The 22,233-nt window shown below is 40.3% G+C and overlaps 1 protein-coding gene and 1 long non-coding RNA gene across 4 annotated transcripts in view; one reads left to right on the top strand and one right to left on the bottom strand.

Annotated features, from left to right (window-relative positions):
- Nucleotides 1-22,233, top strand: part of TSNARE1 (t-SNARE domain containing 1) — a 444,539-nt gene that overhangs the window by 317,668 nt on the left and 104,638 nt on the right. The gene's annotated exons all lie outside the window — the stretch shown is intronic.
- On the bottom strand, nt 7,815-10,741 carry LOC118161698. Of its 2 annotated transcripts, XR_004748131.1 has the most exons (4): nt 10,423-10,741; nt 10,054-10,146; nt 9,238-9,404; nt 7,815-8,165 (listed from the first exon to the last, which is right to left on the bottom strand). It is a non-coding gene; the product is annotated as an uncharacterized LOC118161698 (long non-coding RNA). The 2 variants fall into 2 exon arrangements; XR_004748130.1 differs by lacking the exons at nt 9,238-9,404; nt 10,054-10,146; nt 10,423-10,741 and adding an exon at nt 8,433-8,575.

The following is a 22,233-nucleotide window of genomic DNA, read 5'->3' as shown; positions in this document are numbered from 1 at the left end:
ACTATTGAGCTGAATTGGGCTGCAGCTGCTGCTGACAGCGTGGGGTGTGAAGGAGAAGGGGTGTGAAGGAGAAGGGGTGTGACTCATTTTTCTGGTTGTTCCACCGCCCTCTCCTTTAAGTTGGTCCATGGGGGGTGTGTTGCTTCTTTAGTTGGGTCTTTGGGTTGAGAATGTTCTAGACTGACGTAGTGCTTGAGGGGAAAGATTTTAGATGTAGAGCTTAGGGATATGGTTTAGTGGGGACTGTTAGTGTTAGGTCAGAGGTTGGACTTGATGATCTTGAGGTCTCTTCCAACCTAGAAAATTCTGTGATTCTGTGAAATTTTGCCCCCACCTCAATCTGAGAAGGGACAGGATACTGTTAGAGTTGGAGGTTATGTGCTATGATATCTAAGGAGGCATCTATGGCATCGTTGCTGTGTGTGAGAAGCCAAACTGCTATGTGTCCTGGGAACTCAACAGATATATAGGTAACGTAACAAATTCTACCTTATCTTCCCCTGTATGTGAGTACAAAGTGAAGGTGGCCAAGGTGTACCTATCAATGGGCAAGGCCTTTCCTGCCCTGTGGACCATCTCTGCTTTGCTTATGTTACAGAACAGATGCTGGAGAAAGATGATTAATTTAGGCTAGAACTGGGCTAAAAACCCTAGTATAGGGCTGCTATGTTAGATTTGCCAAACATTGCTCTCCTGAGGAAGCTTAATAATAGCAAAACAGAGGACACACTGTGGTTTTCTGTAAGAGTCCATGGCTTATTTTTGAAAAATAAGTTACTTTACTTTTCTAATCCCTCAATTTTTATTTTTTTTTTGATTCCTTGTCATACCTAAGGGAGTACTCTTTGATTGTCTATGATTTTCAAAGCTCCATCTTCTGTAAGTATTTTAGTAAAGACGGGGAGAGAAAAATCCTCCAGAGGACTTCAGAAGGATGGCAAAATCAAAATCTTGGTTGTTCGGGGGGGAGGGGGATGGAAGATATTCACATGCTTCTGGTCACTGATTCCCATGTGGACTGCACAAGTCTATTTTTTTTTTCTTTTTTTTTCTGGAAAAAGAAAGCTCCTTGCTCATTTATTGTATGTCACCTCTCTCCTCCACCCCAAAACCATTTCTCCTTGGCATCCCTCAACTTCTGAGGGCCACAAACAGCTAGCAGTCTACATTTTGCATTGTTTATCAATTATTACGCAGAGAGACTAAGATGGAGGTCTCTGCTACTTTGTTCTGTGCATGGTGACTCATTTCCCATCATAAGTGTTTTTTCTTCACCTCCAGAAAAAAATGTCTTATATGTCTTGCTCTTCTAAATTCCCTTTCTTTTGGATATCAGGTTTTTTCAGCCTGTGGCATTCTCCTTAACACTGCAAAAGTACCCTGTGGCTGAATTCCCAAGATCACCTCTGTGAAAGATAGTCGAGCAGCCATTCTTTGTGTTAAGTATTTTTTTTTTTCTATCAACAGCTGCTTCTCAGCCACATCAGTGTCACTGAATATACCTGAACACATAAAACCAAAATGAGCCCAGTTTTCCCTGGAGTTTGTCAACCCTATTTTTCTCAGCCATGCAACACTAAACTGATAACCAGGGTTTACAGAATGTCACCATGTCACAGTACCGCATGGTAGCATGACAGCCTTGTGAAAAGACACCCTGTTTTAGCATTGCAAGTGCGACTGCTTGCCGTGTCTTTTAGCCTACCCTTGATAGCACACACATTCACTAAGAGACGTCTGTGCAACAAGGTGGTAGCATGGTCTTGGTCAGAGTTCTAGGAGGAAACTTGAGAAGAAGCAATTTAGGACCAAGTCACTTTAAATTACCCTTGATCAAATTTCTGTTCTTTGGGACTACATTATATCCAGGCTTCCTATATAGCTTTTCTGAAGCTCTTGCTATAAACGAAACTTTCCCCCAGTGACCAATGTTTTTAAAAAACAGAGTTCCCTGGGGCAGTATCCCCTTCTTTCCTCCAATTTATAGTTGCACAATGTGTGTGGTGTTTCAATAGCACAGAATTAATAATTTGGGGTCCATGTCAAAACACTTTAATTTCCCCCAGTAATTGTGCCTAAGCACTTACGTGTGTAATAGAATAATAATTCCTTACTTCTGGTTTTAAGGAAAAATTATGCCTTGAGCATGGATTCTCAGCTACTCTACTTCTTGTGGAGTATCACTGACTCTTTGTAAGGAATTAAAAGTCAAAGCAGAATTAGCCTTCAAATTCACAGCACCCAGACCATCCAGCCTTCAGTTGTTGATTATCCCATCCACGTGGTGCAAGTATGTTCTCTGGGATTACAACAGGGACTGTATTTTGTTGCAACCACTTATTAAAACATCACCTACCAGCCATCACTCCAGTGCAAAGTCTCAACTAATTGGCAACTTGAAGAAAAAAAAGCCTGCTTTGTACTTCTCCTTGGGGACCCAGAAATTGAAAGGGTTAATTTGTGCTTTCAGTCTGAGCTAGAGGAAAATCTTGTTTAGCTTTCTTTATGAGAGAGAAGCTAGTGCATCAATCCATGGCACCTCCTAGTCTGCTTGACATCCTGCTTTTTGTAATGAATACATTTCCTGCATTGCTGCATGCTTCTCCCAGTGTAGATATCTATGATTAATATGCCTTGTCTTTTATAAACAAACCTAATGCAAAGCCAATAATGTGAGTCTCATTTCTTTACTGCCAGCCCACAGCTCAGCTTTGTTTGAATATATATGTAAAGGAAGAAAAATGAATGTTCACTCAAGCTTGGGAACTGAAGCCATAACAAATTTATGGGATGAAAAATGCACATCAATGTGAGGCAAATACAGCCTGGGAAGGTCTCTGCTTTGCTCCCCCCTGTATTTTACCTTTTTATACTAAGAAAACTGTGCTGTGCACCCAGCCAACAGATGTCATGCCATGCAAGCACACTGCAGCTTGCTGAAGTACTTGGGAAGCTTTTATCACTGACTGGATTCAATTATAGTATCAAAAATGATGAAAGCAGAAGTAACTGCTGTGATCACGTCAACTGGACATGAGCCAGTGGATTTCACCCAGATCAGGTTTCTCTTGAACTAATTTACCTCAGAAGAAGACGTAGAGGGAGGAATTTCAGTTTTGAATCTTTAATCACGAGAGGGCCGACCACAACTTTCATCCTGTTGCTCCTATGGTAATTCCCTTCAGTGCTCAAAATTCACATCAGATTTCAAATGTGAAGTTATCATCTTAGGATCCAACTGTGGGAATTTTACTTTTCACTTACATGCTCAATCAAAGGCCTTATTAACAAAGTCAAGTTCCACAAGCAGCTGTGTTCTGGGGCCATGACAGACCTCAGTTCCTCTTTGATGAGGAAAATTGCTGCAACTCCCAAATTTCCAGAACCTGCCCTAAGAGACTAGATGTGTTGGTCTTTTTTTTTTTTTTTTTGATTGTTTGGTTGCTTGCTTTCTCTTTTCCTTTTTCCCTTTCTCCTTTTCCCTTTCAGTTTTGTTTCTCTTCTTTCAACCTCTGTCTTTCAGTTACATTTCAGAGTTTTCTGGACTCCTTTGTGTTTGTCAAAACCTTTAATAGTTTGGACGTGGATCTGTGGATCTCAGCACTTCAATAACAAATGCTACTATCAAACTCTTTTCATTTCTACTTGGGCATCCCACATTCCAGCCTTTGTGTCCTTATGGCAGCTCCTGTTGACCTGATCACTCATTCTGACCCCTAAGCATTTATAGTCACCCAGGCAAAAATCACCATCATTACCCGTCTTATTGGTATGGCCTGAATTTTGTGTTCATCTGCGTGTGGGTTTCCATTTGGTCATGTTGAATGCTTTCATCTTATGGAGGTCTTCTGAACCTTCTGCAAGGAGGATCACGCAAGGAGTCAAGTCCAACAGGATAGGATTGTTATCTTACTAACAGAAATACCCAATGGGGCGGTATGTCTGTAGAAAAAAAAAATATAGACTCTCTCTCTTTTGGGGTATTTCCCTAGTTACTTGAATAGCCTGAGACAAGTGTTTGGGCAGCCTTTGATTCCTATCATATGCACTGTGAGGATACTTTGCACCAGTTCAGATGTTCATTGTATAATAGTATATCACCTCACCACACAACATAGTAAAGTATCCTCAACAAAAAGGACATCACATTCAAAGGTCTGTTTTCCAGAAGCCAGTAATGACTGGTGTTGATTTATATTAATTTTCTTTAATTCCTTATTAATGGAGTCCTATATCAGTTGCTCTATTATTTTGACTAAGATCAATGTTAGAGTGGCAAGCCTGTAATTACCTGGGTCATCCCTTTCATGATCTGACTACATAATTTGGCTTCTTCCCAAAGAATGAATAAAAATTGCATTTCATGCTCTCACTTTTTTTTCAGCTTTATTATTGTTACTCTTCCATTTCACTTGCAATATTTGAATTTAGTTTAAGATACATTTTCCTTTTTATCATATCTGGGAAATTCCTCTTTATTGTCCCTACTATTACCAGTCACAGGTTTTTGTCATATGCTTTAGAGCTCTGCCGATTAATTTTCTTCAGTTCCTATACTCTGATTAATATCAAATTCTTCTTTTTCAGTCCTGTTTTCAAAATACCTGAGGAATTTTACTGACAAAACCCTGCAGAAAAGAGAGGCATGGAAAATCAGTCCTTTTCAGGCAAAGGTTTCCAACTAGCAATTTGATATAAAAATGTGATTCAGTTACAATTTAGGTTCCTAGACTCAAGGATATAGTTCAGAGAAATCAACGTTACGTGCTTAGGTGCTACTGTCTGGTTTCTTTTCAGAACTCTTCAGTTTCTGGTAGGGCCATGAGTTGATTTCAGAATCAAAAAATGTTTTCCACTTCTTATATTCTGGAGCAGATTTTACTGCTCAGGGAAGAATTATTAATTTCAGTGGCCTTCTCATTCAGCAGATAATGATTTAAATGCAAAACTGAATAGAGAGTGTTGTCAATGTGGAAATAATTCTTTTACCATGGAGAACTTTCCATTCCTGATGAGATTTTTAAGTTCATATTCCTTGTAATTTACATAGTAGGAAATAAGTAGAGATAATAATTGAGTTACCCAAGTGAATGCACAGTAAATTTTATGCAAAGCTGGGAGTGGAAACCTGACTTCTCCATGTCCAGAAGGGTATATTTCTTGTTGAGGAGGAAAAAAAAAAAAGAAAAGGAAAAAAGAAAAGGAAAAAAAAAAAAACTATGGATGAAATAGATGCTTACACACTTTTCATGTCTTTCAATTATATTTATCAAACAATTTGGGTAGGATATATATATTTATATATACATATAAAATATGTGTGTGACACTTTTGGAGACAATATTTCTGAATTAGGGAAGGTCACAATCAGTAAGCCAGGGATTATCTTGAAGGGTTTGCTAATGACTTTAAGTTTCCAATAATTTGGAGTGGTTATTCTGACACTGTTAGAAAAATGTTGAATCTCCTAAATTCCACTTTGGTGAATGAAAATAAGCTTTGATAGAGAGAAAGAATGGAAACAGAAGGTAGTTTATGTCCAACATGGACAATTCCTGATCTAGTGGAAGGTGTGGGTTGGAATTAGATGATCTTTAATGTTCCTTCCAACTTAAACCATTCTCTGACAAGACTGTTGAAGATCAGGGAGGAACTGAAATTTCTAAAAATATTGCTTATTATTATGTTTGCATTCCATTTCCAAAGTGCCGTTTTTCAAAAGCTCCCTGTCTGGAAGAGCTCCTGTTATTTAAATGAAAAGGCTGTTGCAAGGACACTAGGGCAAGGAATTATTTTATATTAAACATTTATGCTATGGGAGTTGGAAAACATGTTGATTTGTTTGACATGTCCTAGACTTCTTGCAAACATCGTCTTGCAACAGTGAAGGTTTTTTAAGGTTTTCTTCTGTAGGAAGAAAGCCTTTGTGGATGAGCTAATGAAGGACACTGGGGAGAATTTAGAGCATTTGACTTCACACATTTAGTTTGAGGTGCCTAAACGAGGGCTCAAACCACATACCGCAAATCTTTGTGGTATCAAATGACCTACTGGAGCAATAATTCTTTTTCTTTGACTGAGAGAGTGCCTTGGTAAATGAAGGTCCAGCTAAGATGCTTAAGGTTGATTCCTGAGGTTTAAAGGTGTGAGTGGCTCTTTACTCCAGGCAGGCCTAATGAGCAGCATGGAAGAGTGCATGAAGATTAGGGTAGCAGCTGGTAGAAGGGATGCTCATCCTATAAAAGTATTAACGGAGTGAAGCAGAGGAAGTCGACAATTAAATGAGACACTGTCAGGTGAGTGCAGAGAATTAGTAAATGCTGACCTTTTCAGAACACAAGAAGAATGAATTTTGCCCAGGCATTCTGAGGTAGGTCTGCAGAGAAGTCAGGATTGTCAAAGTAGTTGAAGTAGAGAAGTAGTTGCAATAGCCACGACAGGATAAGAAAGAGGGTTATTTATCCAACCTAGTTCAAGTGCTCAAAGACTTTTGTCGTTGTATCTCTCCCCAGACTACTCCCAGTTTATATCTACAGTTTTTAAAGTGCAGTGTCCAAAAATGAATATAACAATTTACTTCATCAACAGTGAGTTTGCTTGAAAAATCTGATCTGCGTTACTGATAATATTTCCATCAAAACATTCCAAAATGAGATTTATTTTTCTTGTACAACGTTACATCATTGATTTGTAAGGAGCTTGAGGTTCCCTTTCAGCATCAGATTCTTTTCTAATATCCTGACAACCAGTCAAACAAGCTTGTATTTGTGCATGTAACTCCCTCATTGAGGGCACAGAAAACTGCATGATTCTATATTAAATTTCTTCCTCCCAATTTCACACATCTCTCCATATTTCTTTTCAAGATCATTTTAGATTCTTGTACATTTAGATGCTTTTACATTTACTCGAGCATGCTATCATTCACAAGCATTTAGGCATACTTTTTTATTATTATTAAAACAATTCAGTGCTTGCATTTTGAATAGAATTGGGTCTAAGAAACATCACAGAGAGATATCATTTAAGATCCTTTTTTAGTCAGACACTGAGAAGCCTTTGACAATTACTCTTCAAAAGTGATTTTCCAATCAGTCCTATCTTAATTAGATTTAGGCCTTCATAACCTTACCATGAAAAAAACTTTTCCTAGCATCAGTTTTATAGCATCTTCTCTTACCTCCTTTCTCACCTGGCCTCTCACTAAGTTAGAAATCAAACTTGATTATTTTGAATTATTTCCTCTTGCTGTATTACATATCCATTTTATTTATTTCTCTTTAGGAAGATCATTATATTCTGGATATTTTCAAATAGCTGCTTAACAATTTCTTCTAGCATCTGCCCACAAGTTGAAGTTAGGCCGACCAGTCTAATTTCCCAGCCGCCAACTCTGTTTTCCATAGGCGGGTTCTATATTTGTCCCTCTTCAGCCCTCTGGTACTTCTGAATCCTCCACAAGCTCTTGAAGATAATCAGTAATGACTCAGTTTGCTTCAGCTAGTTTCCTGCAAAATCTTCAAGGCCCAACTGACTCAAATGTCTCTGCCATCACAAAATTCTTTAAAACCATTCTTCCTGTGATTCAACCTCAATCCAGTCTCCAGTTTTAAGATTAACTCAGTCAGCATCTAGTCACAGGTTTTCTTCTTTGCCAAGGGAAGCAAAACTTTTCCAGGATACTTCAGCCTTCTGTGCACTTTATTAATTCTCCTTTCTTGTTATTTTCGTTCTGATTTATAAAACCTTTATTTTCCTTCTGATGGTAAAGCTGGAGTGCATGAATCACTGCCTCTTCATTCTCTTTAGGATACAGGGGGCTTCACTGGGGCTCTTCTGTAATGCTTCTTCCACAACCCATAGCAATAAGCAAGGGAGTGACAAAGTGGCCTCATCTCTATTGTGCTGCTGCAATTGCTCATGGGGTCACAGCAAACCATTCCAGTGAAATAATACAGATTTTAAACAAATAAAGGAAGGAAAAAAAAAAAATAATCCTCCCTGCCCTTCTATAATTTCATAGATTCTTCCAAAGCATGTGTGGGTGAATCTACCAGGTGCCTCAAGGAGACATAACGTTTTCCCAAATCTCATAATTCCTCCTCTCACGTAGTGAGGCTCACGTAGTCACCAAGCACTGTAATGAGGAAGTTCAGCTCACTAACCTAGCGGAGAAATAAAAATCAAGAAAGAATTTGCATTTCCTTCAGTGCTAGTGACTTCAGACAGCTCTTGGAAGAGACAACCCAGCAGTAGACCTGGCTCACGAGAGCACATTGGTTGGTTAAGGAAGGACTAAGGTTTAGAAGTGAGAGTCCTCTCTCCTGAGTGATGTATTTTTTACATCTCCTCAACCAAATTACACAGCTTCACCCTTAGGAGAGAATTTCTGTAAGTGCCATGGCAGAGATGGATCGCTGGGAACCTCTTACACTTGCTTTGCAGCCAGATAAAACATACCTTCTGACCGTTGCTCCAGGGGCTTCTTCCTGCGGAGTTTACCAGGCTTTGGATCAGCCTCAGAGAATGCAGCAGTCAGAGTTTCCTAACCTTCTGCAGTCTTCATTTCCATGTAATGCTCCAGCTGTAGTTTTGCCTTGCGCATAATGTCTGGAAACAGCACTAATAATGATAGAAAGGGCTATGCAAAGCATCTGAAAAGGAAGCTCATTCACTTGTTTGCATGCCCGCCCCCCAAGCCCCATTTATTCCTTTAAATAATATAGATTACATTCAATGCTAAGAAGCAAGTCTATGATTTTCGGAAGTGCTGAGCTCCCATTGTCTTCAGTGGGCGTCGTGGCTGCTCAGCATTTCTGAAAACCAGACTCATAATGATCAGCATGTTGAGAAAATATTTAACAGCTAAATCTTTCCTGTCCCCTCCTCTCCATCCTCAAGCCAAGAGATAGCTTCACCCTATCCCACAAATTGTTCCCTGTAGTATGACCATCCTCATCCCTCTGTCCCACCACTCTCATTTTCCTTTCACCTAGCATCTTGAAGGTCATGCTCTTCACCTGGAGCCCATTTGGGGGGATTCATCTGATTAGCTGCGGATGTCTGCCATGTGGGTGTCTGCATCTGGGCAAGTTGCCCTAGACTCCATTTGTAGTCAATGCAGAGTGAGTCAGCAGAGTCAATGGAGCTTGGGGCGTGATTTCACATCCCAAAATAAGCGTCTACATTTGGTCAGATGACTCACACTCAGAACACCATTGGCTATATTTACTATACCTCCAGCATCTTCAATGGGTATCCAGAAGAGGAGCTCAGGTGGGACAGCTGTATCAGATCCTGAAAGTGAGATGAAATGAATCCCATCCCTTTTGTGAACTAGTAGATCAGCTCGCTGCATATATCTCGTTCACCTCCATCTTTAAGAACTCTTTCTGTCTTAGTGCCTACAGGGAATGAATCAAGTAATAAAGAATAGTGAAGTGGAAATATGATGGTAGGTCATAACAGAAAGTCAGCCTGAACCTCAGGTTGGATAAATTGGAGCAGTTTTATTGATTCCTGTGGAATCTCTCTCCTATAACAATTTTGCTTAATAGAATTAAAAAGAAAAAAAGAAACAAAAGCTAAGTATGCCCATGAACTGTCAAGGTGTGTTATCTTTCTGTGTGAATTTATGGTTCACCGTATTTTCCTTCCAATTTCAGTATTACTGCCTGGATTAGAAGAATTTCTCCAGTGGTAGGCCGTTCCTGCTCCTGAACCCTTGCTGTTTGCTCTGAAATACTCCAGCACCTCACTGATTTCAGACCATAAGGACTGGTGGGAAACTGCTGGGAATCCTTTAGGACTACAGGCAGTGTGTGATCTCTAGTAATATGAGATCACATATCAAATATCCTCCACCTCATCTTTTGGTGTGCCCCACCTAGAGATTTTAAACATTGGTTTCTGTAATAATTACAGAATGATAACATTGATTTCTGTAATAATTTAGGAACTGGACAGTATCCTGTAGGCTAACTCTCTAACTTTTGAACAAATTAACAATCAACTTGCAGCCTGAATATTTACCCCAGAACAAAGTGACTTTACCTGGCAAATCCCAGAAACTCCAGATGCAGGCAAAAATCCTCGTCAATGTAGCTTAGCCATGTACAGAACAGCACAGCAGGAAGAGCAAGCAGACTTATGAAATAGATACATAAGAATCGGTGTGGAACACAGCAAAATAGAGAGTAATAATAATAAATTGAATTTAATTAGTTCTCCTCTGGTCTTCATTATTGCTATCTCCATCTTTTCCTTTTCCAGTTCATCAGGCATAAGCACATTGCTATTGCTACTTTCTACATATTTAAAAGACAAAGCCCACCCCCTCCTCATCCTTAAACATTTCCTCCTAACTCCCTCATTCATTACACCATCCAGTTTAAAATTGCCCCTCTGTGTTATAAAACCCACCATAAAGGGAGACCAGTCTCAGCCACAATATTCCTCTCCCTCTCTTTCATTATGAGCAGTCATTTCCTGGAGTATTTCTGCTGTCGGTGAGTCTTCCCTACAGCTCTGACTTTATCCTTGTGCTGCATTTGTTCTGACTCATTTCAAACATCAGCTGAAAACAGCTCATCTCTCCCGAGCTTCTACCTGTTAATTTCTCCTTTCCCCTGTTATTATTTATCTATAATGGTATTTTTTAACCCTAAATCGTTTTTTGTGGGTATAGTTGGTGTGAAAACTTCTTCATAAAGTAAAGTATTGCAGCAGGTAGACAATTTGTCACGTAATACAGCAGCTAATGAGCATTTTAGATGTGGTTGGTCTGAGTCGCTGAAAACAGACGGTGTTACTAAACCTCTCTTTTTATTAAGATTAAACAACACATTTGTTTACTCTGATGGAGCAAATGCAAAGAAACCAAACTGTCTCCTTGTCTTTCTTCCTCTTGTCTGTGCATGTAGATTTGTGAGTGTATTGCACCTACCGATGCACACAAATCATTGAACAATATAAAAATCTTCCATAATGAAGCCCTGAGATCTGTCGCTAGTGAAGGTTGTAGTGTCACTCAGGGACTCGTTGACAAGCTTTAAGGCAAGAGATGGATTCTCAAGAGCGAAAGAACTAACATCTATCAGGCATAATTGAGCAAATTAATAGCTTTGTGAAGTCTCTTCTTTGGTTAGCATCCCATGAAATGACAATAGATGTGGCAGGGTTTCACTTATAGCTTCTGCTTGAATTTTTTTTTCCTCCTCACCGGTGTCTTGTGCACAATGTGTAATGACAGTGGAGCGAAGGGGTTTCCTTTACAAAATCAGCAGCGGTTTGGGGATTGAAACAAAGATGGGAAAGGTGAAGATGGAAAAGTGCTCACCTTCCCCTCTGGTACTGCCTTTGAAAGAAGGTTTCTTTGCATTTGGACGTTGGTTTTGTCCCAGACATTGTTTTGCTCTCAGGAGGAGTCAGCAGGGAGCCTGCGATGGGATCTGTAGGCCCTGACTTCTACCCCCGCCCCATCATCAGTTAGGCACTTTATGGCCCTTTTCTTTCCACTTCTCGGCTATTTCTGGACATCAATGGTTATACTGCTGCACTTAGGGCAGACAAAAGACACTTCCAATTTTTCCTTGAAATGGGAACTATGCTCTTTGCTTGCTACCAAGGGAAGAAAATCTTAGGAAGAGAGTTCTCCACCAGAAGAGCTATCAAGAAGGTGCTCTACATCCCCATTACTAGAAGAAGAAAAAAGCCAGTTTGGGCCACCATCAGGATGGGCAGTTCTCCATATTTCTGACAACTCATTACTCTTGTTTTGTTTATGCTCTGAAGTGTAAACATGATAGTAAATTGTCAGCATAAGTGCCTTTACAAAGGACACAGAAACCATTCAAGATACAGCCAGCATGAAGATGCTGTGGTAAGCATGATAAGGTCATTGCTATTTAGAGCAAAGCAGTACTTAGAACACTCACCAGACTGAGTGTTATAAGCAAGCAAAGTGAGAAAGTGGAGCCTGAGTACAGATCCAGAGACACTTATCCCAAGTGTGGCACAGCATCCTGCCATACCACCTCGCACATACCTTAAGCTGTTCTGCTTTTTTCCAAATCAGAAAGCTATCCTAATCATTCGATTTAGCACATGGAACCTGTCTCCTTAAAGCATTTTCTTCAGCTTTAAAATAAAATTTGCCTAGCTTTTCCACACATTATTTTTTCAACATTTTTTTTTCCCTAAATGACAGCACTGTTCCAGTATCCATCTCATTACACCATTTACAGAGTAAACTGAGGTTGTGTTATTTGCTTTTACTTTTCAGTCTTTGAAATTTCGCAGGTCTTCCAGGTCTATTAAAAATAAACATAAGTGGGTCAGTCTTCTTCTAAGAACATTGCTTTTTGTGGAACTTGCCTGATTTGCTCTTTGAGGACTTTCTTTGGGGGAAAAGAGGAAAAAACAAACAAACAAAAAAAAACCTCCTGTTTTCCCAGCTGAATCAAATATTTCTCATATGTCTCTCACATATTAGTGGTTTTGATCTGTGTACGCTATGTATCTTGCTAAATGTACTTATTTTCTAGTTATAAGGGCAGATAAAATATTCACAGTCAGGGCTTCAGGGACATGTCGTCTTTGTGCACGGTAGGCTTTCTTTGCAGTTGAGTTCCTAGTTGTTCTGAGGTTAGAAGATGGTTCATCCTCTAGTTTTTCTATGTGCTTTCATTTTTGGTTTGTTTGTTGCTGTTGTTTTTTTTCTCCCTTTCAGTTTTATTATTTATGGATGCATTTATTTATTTATTCTCTGGAGAAGTAAAAGTGTTGAAAATAAGATTAAAAAAAAAAAAAAACTGTGCTCAAGTCCCCAGAGTTTGTCTTGTGGAGAGAAAAGAACCGGCTGATACTTAGTCCCTACAGCCAGCATTATTTATTCATTATTTAAGAACATAGATGCATCAATTTATATCTTCACACCCATCAGTTTGTTCCTTCCCACACCACTTCCCACTCTGGCTGTTCCAGGGCTTCACAACTCTTAGGTTGACAGCCTTCTTCTCATTTCCAGTCTGCATGTCTTTATGGCCAGTTTACAAGCAGTTGTCCTTGTGACAACTTTTCCAGTTAGTTTAGCTAGCTTGCCTTCCTCCCTTCTGTTTACTTTCCTGCTTTACTTATAGAGTTTGGTCTTATCCGTTCTCAGCTTCATTCTGATAGTCTAAACCAGCCATGGGTAGCATACACATGCACATAAAATGAAACACTCCCCCTTCAAAACATCTTTCATGAGATTTGAATTTGGTTTTGGTAGAATAGTGACCAAAGTCAAAATCTCTCAAACCATAGGCCAGCCCTAACAAGTCACAGGATAAGTCAAGACACCAGAAGCAGTGGCCACTTTTAAAGAGTTCATTGGAATATCTTCTTCTGACACCAGCGTAAATTTGTTGAGGTCCTCTGTGGAAAGTGTTCCTAACCTGTGGTAAAATGAGCAAGCAACATGGTTGGTTTCACCAGGTTAAACCATACAGCAGGCTATCAAGCAGGGTCTGGCTCCTTCCTTTTTGCTTGCAGGGTGTATCACAAGAATTTAGGACCTGGCACAGGCAACAAAGAGGGGGGTGGTCCAGAATTTTTTTTTATATTTTGCCCTCATTCTCTATGGTCTAGTCCTCCATCATCATGTGCTTGTCTCCTGTGTTGGGAAATTGCTTTAGAACAGCTACAGGGATAGTCCAGGCATTGGCTGGACCAGGGCTAAGGGCATGTTGGTGCTGCACAATATCTCATCTCATGCATTTGCTTTTGCTAAGGACTGCTCCAGAGCAGATAAAATCACCCCTTCCAGACAAAAGGAAGTGCTCATTTTTTCCGTAGGTATCAGAGTTGTGCTCTTGTTGTTCAAAGACAAGATGGTATTTGCATTTCACTTCTTACAGCAGCCCCAGGGCTGGTGATATTCTAGACCAGCCTGGCCTTCCTAGTATGACTAATGTCACACTTATGTACTATCTGTAAGTTGGGGCTAATCTGTAGGCCATCATTTTCCCTGAAACCTGAGTTGTTTTTTTTTTTTTTTCTCTGTGTACTCAGCTTTCCTTTTAGTTTGCTCTTGGCAAAGTTAGAGTGCATGAAAAAGAAGATCTGCCAATTACATCCCCGCTGTCTGCTGTTCAGGGGGCAAACACGTCTTATCCACTATGATTCAGAAACCTGCTTGCATGCTTTTTACCAACTTCTGAATTCTCTGCATTGCTCTGTCAGTTTATGGAAAAGCAAAAAGTTCTGAATGAGGATTGTGGTCCTAGCAAAGGGCCGGAAAAATTTTTAGTAGCCTTAGTTTTGTCCTCATGAGGAAATGTCACTGGTTTGATGTCAAGGATATTGGTTACTAAAAGGGATGTGTAGTCCCAAAATTAGATTGTTTTTAGATAAAGCTTATCCTTGAACCTGAATCACAGGGAAAAAAAAAATAAAAAATAATAATAATTAAAAAAAAAAAAAACATTTGTTTTAAGTTCAGTTTTTTCTTTTGGCCTTTAGAAACAGTATGCTGAATCCACACTATTTTCAGTACTTAAGGAAGGTGATAGCCAGCAATCTAATAGGATCTCCTGAGTCAACATGACTTTCCTGTGATATCAGAGCTTCTAGCAAACTGTTCTATGTCCCACTTTACCTTTAATGTAAAATATCTATCTGACCTGCTTTGGGAAGCATCCCCTGGTGTGATCCACAGCCCTATGCTCTGTACGGAGCAGATGAGGGCAAATGATCACCTTGAAGCCCACCACTGTCTCTGTGGGTTGGGACCAGTTGCTTCTGGTCTGGGAGGAAGCCCTGTGTGATGGACAATGGGAGGACTGAAACATGGGGATGTGCCTTAAGATGATGGTTAACCCTCTTCTTATATAGAAACAACACAACAGAGCCGTGTTTTGCCACATTTGTCCATTAGCAGATTTCCTATGTCAAGGTAGAAGCAGTCACCTGGCACAAGAGCTGTATAAATGGCAGAGAAATTCCCCATCAGCTGTTTTTGGGCAAAATCAATTCTCCCTATATTTGAGAAGCTCTGAGCTTGCTAAGCTCCCTACCTTTTAACTGCAAATTGCTCTAAATATTTTCCCCTTATCATCAATGCCGCACAGGGAAGTAAATCCAGTTTGAGGCTGAGCTGGTCAATTTTCAGGCCGGTTTAAGCCAGCTGTTTTATTCATTTATTTTTACCTATATGTGCAAAACCCTCCCTCTTTTGAAAGGCATGGAAGTTCTCTCTTGGTGTCGTCGAGAGCAGTTTAGCCCAGAAAGGGCCAAAATCAAAGAACTGGAGAACATTTATACCACCTGCTGTATTCACAGGGAGGGAGGGATGCTGGTATCCTTTCCAGCTGGTCTGGTCGGTGGCAGCCTAAAAGCAGATAGCCCTCAGCTAGCCAGAGAGGCAAGGTCAGCAGCAGGATATTTGGGATTCAAGTCAGAGCAAGTAGAGATAAAGGCAAAGAGTGACCCCAAGAAATTTTGTAATCACTGGGTATAATTTTTACATCCACTTTGAAAAACCTGCGCCAGATTTCTTCCAGGATGAGTACATCTCCTGGGGAATGGTTGTGGGAGAGTAAAATACCAGTAATTGCTGTTGCCAAGTCCATCAAGCAGGCCTTGTATGAACAGGAGCATTATTGCTTGGCATTGTACAAGACACAAAATAGCTTGCCTTCAAACTGCTATTGTAATTTTCATCAAAGCTGTGCTTCTGAGTCAACACGCTGTACTTAATACAATTTATGACAATATTTCTCCCTCAATAGCTTTTTGTAGACTGTGTACAACCTATTCTGCAGACTGCTGGTTTTCTTACTTAGCATCTATTTTACGGTCTGCATTTTAAACTCCTTTAAGTGCAGGCAGTTGAGGAACAGGTTTCTGGGAGAGAGAGGTATCAACTAGTCAATCCCAATTCCCTCATGCAGTGTCTGTGTGCACTTTATAGGCCAGTATCTTCTTCCCCAGAGACTGCGGCATTTCAGGAGTAGACAGAAGAATCCCAGTCTATGTAAATCACTTAAAATTATAATGTGCTGTGAGGTACTTCCATATATATACGATGGAGTATTGATATTGATATGACAGTAACTTTTAGCTGAGATCACAGACCTTTCATACTAGGCATTACCCAAATCCATAGGGAGAATCTGTTCCTGCTTCAGAAAGCTTGCATTGTAAATAGCTGTATGAGATAAAGGATGGAGGAATAAACCGAGGAAGCCACAGAAGATAAATCCACGTTGTCAAATAACTCCCACATCTTTGTCCCCTAATCATCCACATTGCATAAATATTAATTCTGTGCCACACTATTTTTTTTTTTTTGAGTCAACCAACAGCTCACTCCAAAATGAAACCTGGATGTTTTGGGGGATGACCCACCTCTATCTGGATGGTAACGCACCAGGTCAAGCTGCTTGCACCATCCAACACTCCAGCAGACTTGCACAGTCAGCTTCTTACAGCAAGGCACATAATCCATCCCCGTATGCGGTAAAAAGCCACCCTGATAAAGAGCAACGTTTTCATGTGTTTCTGGCAGCTTTCATGTGAAAATAAATGAATGAACAAATAATACACGCAAAACTTCATAATTATGTCTAAGAGCTACAGAGGCACCTTGGTAAGTCCAGAGCCACGTGCTATGACCTATGGACATTGCTGGTGCATTTCAAAGAGGACAGTCCAGGACAGGGTCTATACAGCTGATCTGTCCCATTTAGTCAAAATCACAGACTAAACATTTTTTTTAAGCAATGTAAATATAACCATGATATAATCCTGTAGCAGATGGATTATTAACACTCCTCACACTAGCCATGTACTCCTCCCTACTTCAGCTTTCTTACCACTGAGCCCAGCTTGGGGAAAGAGACTGAAGGGCAGGTGTGGGTCTGATGTCTTCCCAAGGGGTGATCGTGACATGAAGAACCTGAACTGGCACGAATGAGCAGGATTAGCACCGGAGGAGGAAGCCAGCTGTGCTGATGGCAGCCTGACAGTGCAACACGTGCAGCAAAAGTCAAATGTGTTAAAGCACATCTTCAGATATTTGAAAGACTCTAGCTTGTGCGTAACTGATTACTTTCAGGGCTCGAAAGCTATGTTTTGATTATGACCTTAGCACAGGTTCAGATTAGTAAAATTAACAGATGACTGTTGTGCAGGTGGGCTCCAGAGGCCATGTGAGAGAAAGAAGCCTGAATCCTGTGGCTTGAAGCATCAGCCAAGTCCTCAGCATGGCCCTTGCAGCCAGCGCATGGTGCTTAGCTGAGGTGACAGCAGCAGTAAGAACATGAAAACACTGAATTAAAAAGGATCCTGTCACAAAAATTCAGTTATGCTTTTTCACACCACATATATGCTCCCAGCCCCAAGGCTGTATTCTGAGTGCATTAAGGGTGAGATACCCACTCCTGGATGGTCTTCTACAAAGCCTAGAAATCACTTAAATCCTCCCAAATCCCTCTTTTGGGAACTGTAAGTGATGCACTGGCTTCTCCTAACCCTCTGTAACCAGCAGCTTGGTGTAGATCTTGGCTGAAGACATTAAAGGTTTTAGGGGGTATTCTGTGGTGTGATGATCTGCACCATGTGGGGTCTTTCCTTGTCCTGAAATGCTGGAACAGGCTGCACCAGCAAAAGATAAAACTTAGTCAGATGGCCTAGGAAGATAGCTGTTTTTTTTTTGTTTGTTTGTTTGTTTGTTTGTTTGTTTTTTTCTAATATTTATGAAAGCCTAGTAGGAAATCTAGGATATCCTGTGGCCAGAAGTCTTCAGGCTCGTTGCATGTCTCATGGTGTTACATTATCATTTGCAATAAAACTTTATTTCATCCATTGGTGTATGCGAACAATGCAACCATGTACTTCATACGGATGCTTCTCTCCCTTAACATTAATTTCATTTCAATAATTTCATTTGGCTTTCCTTACAAGAAGAGTTCACACTTGTAAAACAGCTTCCATCTGTCTCACCATCTTATTTAAGATGCAGAGAGACAAGACATTTTCAAACCTTCACAAAACAGAAGCATAAACTACAGTTAAGGGTACTGACTCAATAGTCTGTAGCACAAAAACGCTCATCTCTCTTTCTGCATTTTCTTGCTCCTCATAAGGCTGTCTGAGCTCTCCCACCAGCTTCTCTTCCCCCGTCCTTCCCCTCCTCCTTTTACGTGCCTGACTTTCTCTATCCCAGTCATAATTCTGTTGTGCTGTTGCTCAAAATGAAATAACCTGTTTTCTTCTCTCCCATTTTGTTGGCAAGTCCTCCCAGGCTTCTGATCATTTTCTTTGTCTGGCCCTGCCTCTTCCTCCCCTTCTACCTACTTTATTTTATTGCACTTCATTTAATTTTGTGTCATTTTTGAGGTGATACAGCCATACAGCATTTCGTTTAATTATACAATGGCATTGTGCTGCTTTCAGCACTATTATCAGTTCTGTGCTTTCTGCACAATATGATTTTCTTTGCTTTTGTGACTGCTGTTGAGGATCTGGAAGGTGTTTTCATGGAGATGTCCACATTTGCACTCTTAACTGAAGAATCTGAGTCTATCAAAGAGGTTACAGCATGAAGCTGTACTACAGGCTTGGAGGTGTAGCAGTGGGAGAAGGGCAATATAGCTTTAAGGTGAAGGTCTTATTTTGGTGAAGGTGGTAGGGTTTGTGGTTTGTGGGTTTTGTTGTTGTTGTTATTGTCGTTTGGGTGGTGGTGGTGGTTTTCTTTAGGGGAGTTTGAGGTATTTGGAAGAAGATTCCTCATTGTTACTGCACTACAGAGTTCAGCTGTTCCCTGTTCTGGCACAGACAAGTATTGCATAAGTTCCTTTGTCTGACTGTGTTTTTTGTTCTCCATCAACAAAACAACATTTCCTAACCTTGAAATAAAGTCATAAGACAGTGGGGAGCAATTCCACATTTGGTGAAAAGAGAAAAACTTACCTTGGCTCGGTTTCTCTATCAGTCCCTGTACTGTGATGCTAGTAGCCCATTTATTTTGCATCTGTGAAGGTAAATTTTGCTCTCTTCCAAAGCAGCATAACATTGTCCATGTTGCCTACTGAAAACAGTAGGTGGCTTGTACAACACCGTAATTTCTTCCCAAGCAATGTCTGGAAGAGCAGTAGTTGGCTCATGTCAAACTGGCATGTAGGGTGTGCTAACAACTCAGCCACGTGATTCTCCAAGTTCTCGAGTATGTGCCCTGGCACCCTTCATTTTGCTGTTGAGGAGCTATACCGCTTTTGGGCAGTGAGAATGATCCAAGGCGCAGGAGTGCCTTGATATGGACATGCCCAACCACACCAGTGCATGTCTACAACTTTTGTGACCAGGGCATATGTGTGAAGGCAAACCTGGGCTGCTGCTTTGAAACCCCCTGGATTTATGTCCTGCATGATAGGATGCTGTGGGATGTATGATGCAGATGTGACATGAGCAGAGTGGAGGCAGGGTGAGGGCAGGGCACTTCCCAGGGGACCTTCTCTAGGGTTGGCCTCAGAAGCAACTGCTCTGTGAGCAGAGAGATGTGAATCCCTTCTCCCAGGTTAGGGAAGTAAGAGGCAGGAGCTAGTTAGTCAACTCTAAATTAATTAATTTTTAATGGTTGTCAGTGGATGAAGGATGTTATTTGAGAAGATCAGCAGGAACATATTGAGTTCTACTGAGCAAGGCAGAAGGCAGTATGTCTTAGGTCTCTTCAAAGAAAACTGATGTTTCCAGGAAATGTTAATGCTGTGATCTGGTGAAAACAGTGATGAAAATCTGGACATACTGTGGCAGGAAGGTCTAGAAATGCTTTATGCATAAACCTTGTTTTTATTTTTAAGGAACTTGGAGCCTCCAACCCTGTATTCAGGTTGACTTCTTAACACGTAAAGGCAAATATCTGCCAAATGCACAGGGAGCTTTGGCTTATGTTTACTCCTTGAAAGTGGCAGAGGGAGACACAGTAGCACCATGTCAACATGGACATTTTCATACAGCTCTTAAACTCATTTCTCTTGTCAAGCCTGCTCTGTACCCTCCCTCTCACTGTAAACTAAACCTATCCCCACAGCAATAAGTTTTTGAGTGCTAGCATCAGTTTTATCCTGGCTGGTGTGTACAATGGAAGCCTAATCACAGCCAATCATTTCCATCTTTACTTCAACCAGTTTAAGAACAACGTTCATCTTAAATCACAACTGATTCCCTTCATCCCATTTATTCTTTGTTACATATATTAGGCTAATTTTTATATCTCCTTTATGAAAATCACTAGTGATACGGAAACAAGGGAGACCTGTGCCTATAGCAGGTACTCAAGACAGTCAGAACAGTGAGTTTCTTGTTTTCTCATATTAGTGGATTAAAGTATGCTGATATTATGATCAACAGTGCTCTTATGGGCCCACCAATGGAAGGAAGTTTTGAATAAAAATCCTGTCTAAACTGGTAGGGTAAGAAAAAATAGCTATACATATCTATAAATTTAGAACAGGTAGACCAAGATGAATCCTGGTGAGCACTATGGAAGTCTGATTTGGGGGAAATGACTTTCATACACATGTAACATAATTCAGCCACACTCCTGACCAGGGTTTGAGCCCTGCATGCTTCTTATGTCCCCAGGCAGGACGTAGAAAATGGTCCTTCTGGTCTGGGCAATGACCCAGCATTCCCAGTAGGAGGAAATCAAGATTCAAGTGAACTGAAAACCGGTCTGTATAAGGGAGAAGCATGTTTAGGAATGCTTTGGAGCTTAAGAATAACAAAAGCAATAAACACCTAGGATAGTTCCCATTATTTTTTCTTGTGGTCGATCATCCACAGTCCAACTTTGTAAACAGTACCCAAATGGGGAAAAATCACTTTAAGAAAAAAAGGCATCTTCTTGGAGAAAGCAAAATAGAAAAAAAAAAAAAAAAAAAAGTTATTTCATTTGAAATTGGTTGGAGATAGTATCTGTACCTAGAACTGTGCATGCATATGTGTATTTATCTGTCTGTCTAGCTATCTCTTCACAAGCAATGTATCTCCTCTAGCATTAACTTTTTTTTCCCTCATATACAAGTAACTCACCTTGAAGAGTCTCTCCTGGGGGTGAGGAGATGAGTGCCCAGAATGCCAAGCAGGCTTCCAGTAGCCATCCCTGGGAATGTGAATCCCTTTCTGGCAGGGAGATCTGATTTTTTTAACCATAGAAAACACCACTGAGAAACTGCTAGGATCCTTCATCCTTTTAGTCTTCACCAAAGAAGCACTTGTCAAGTCTGTAATATATGCTGGGATGAATATGTAGCTTATTCATCTAATACAAAGAGTTGAGAGTTTTCTGCTGAGTGTTTCTCTCTTTGTACTCCACTGTAACCCAGTTGCAGGAATTGATATCCCTCTTCTCAGAACAAAGCTGTGTTTAATTGTAATCTTTCCATTTGGGAAGATGGTCAGATTAAGTGGGGGAAAAATGCATTTCAGCAGCAGTCTGAGTTACACACAATTAGAGCCAATATCAAGCATGTGTTTATCCCAGAGCCCCTGGCCTCTGATCCCCCCTCATCTGTTCCTTATTTTAGTATCTTCCATATTTCTCATTCCTCCCTACCTTTGCCCCTCTCTTTGTCCCCATTATGTAAAAGTGAAGGTTATCTGATGATTTATTTGAGAAGTAATCCTATTTTTAGAGTAGTGTGGGTTATCGGGTGCAAACTAAGCATGTGAAAATACAGCAAATGGAGTGTATAAGGCAGAATAAAAATGATACAATATCATCCAGTTTATCCATTTCTTGCAGAAATAGGTAATTACTGTCTTTAGCTACCATTGGAAGCTCCCTGTTAATACAGAAAATGAAATCCTAGAAAGAAAGAGGCTGTTAAACCACAGGTTGCTTCACTCTCTGATTTCTTATCCTAATGTTCATTTACTTCTGAAAAACATGCAATTTTTCTAACTTCTCCGAGACCTTGTTTTAATAGTCAAATACTTCAGCCCAGACCCTTAATTTTTACAAGATATAAAAGTTGTTTTATACCCAACTGCTTACACATTTAAGCCTCTGCATCCCTCAGCTGGTTTTAGTGCCACTCTGACAATGAAAAGGGCTAATTCAAGATCTATTCTTACATTTATAGCCTCATAAAGAATGTTCAGAGTAAAGACTTCATTTGCATACATCATAAAAAATAAACAAAATAATTTGCATAAAAGACTGTGCATGTAGCACTGCTTTGACTGAAT

This window comes from Oxyura jamaicensis, chromosome 2 (assembly GCF_011077185.1).
Source record: "Oxyura jamaicensis isolate SHBP4307 breed ruddy duck chromosome 2, BPBGC_Ojam_1.0, whole genome shotgun sequence".
Classification (NCBI taxonomy): domain Eukaryota; kingdom Metazoa; phylum Chordata; class Aves; order Anseriformes; family Anatidae; genus Oxyura; species Oxyura jamaicensis.
The sequence above is the reverse complement of the archived record's forward strand: the minus strand, read 5'-3'. Positions and strand labels throughout refer to the sequence as shown.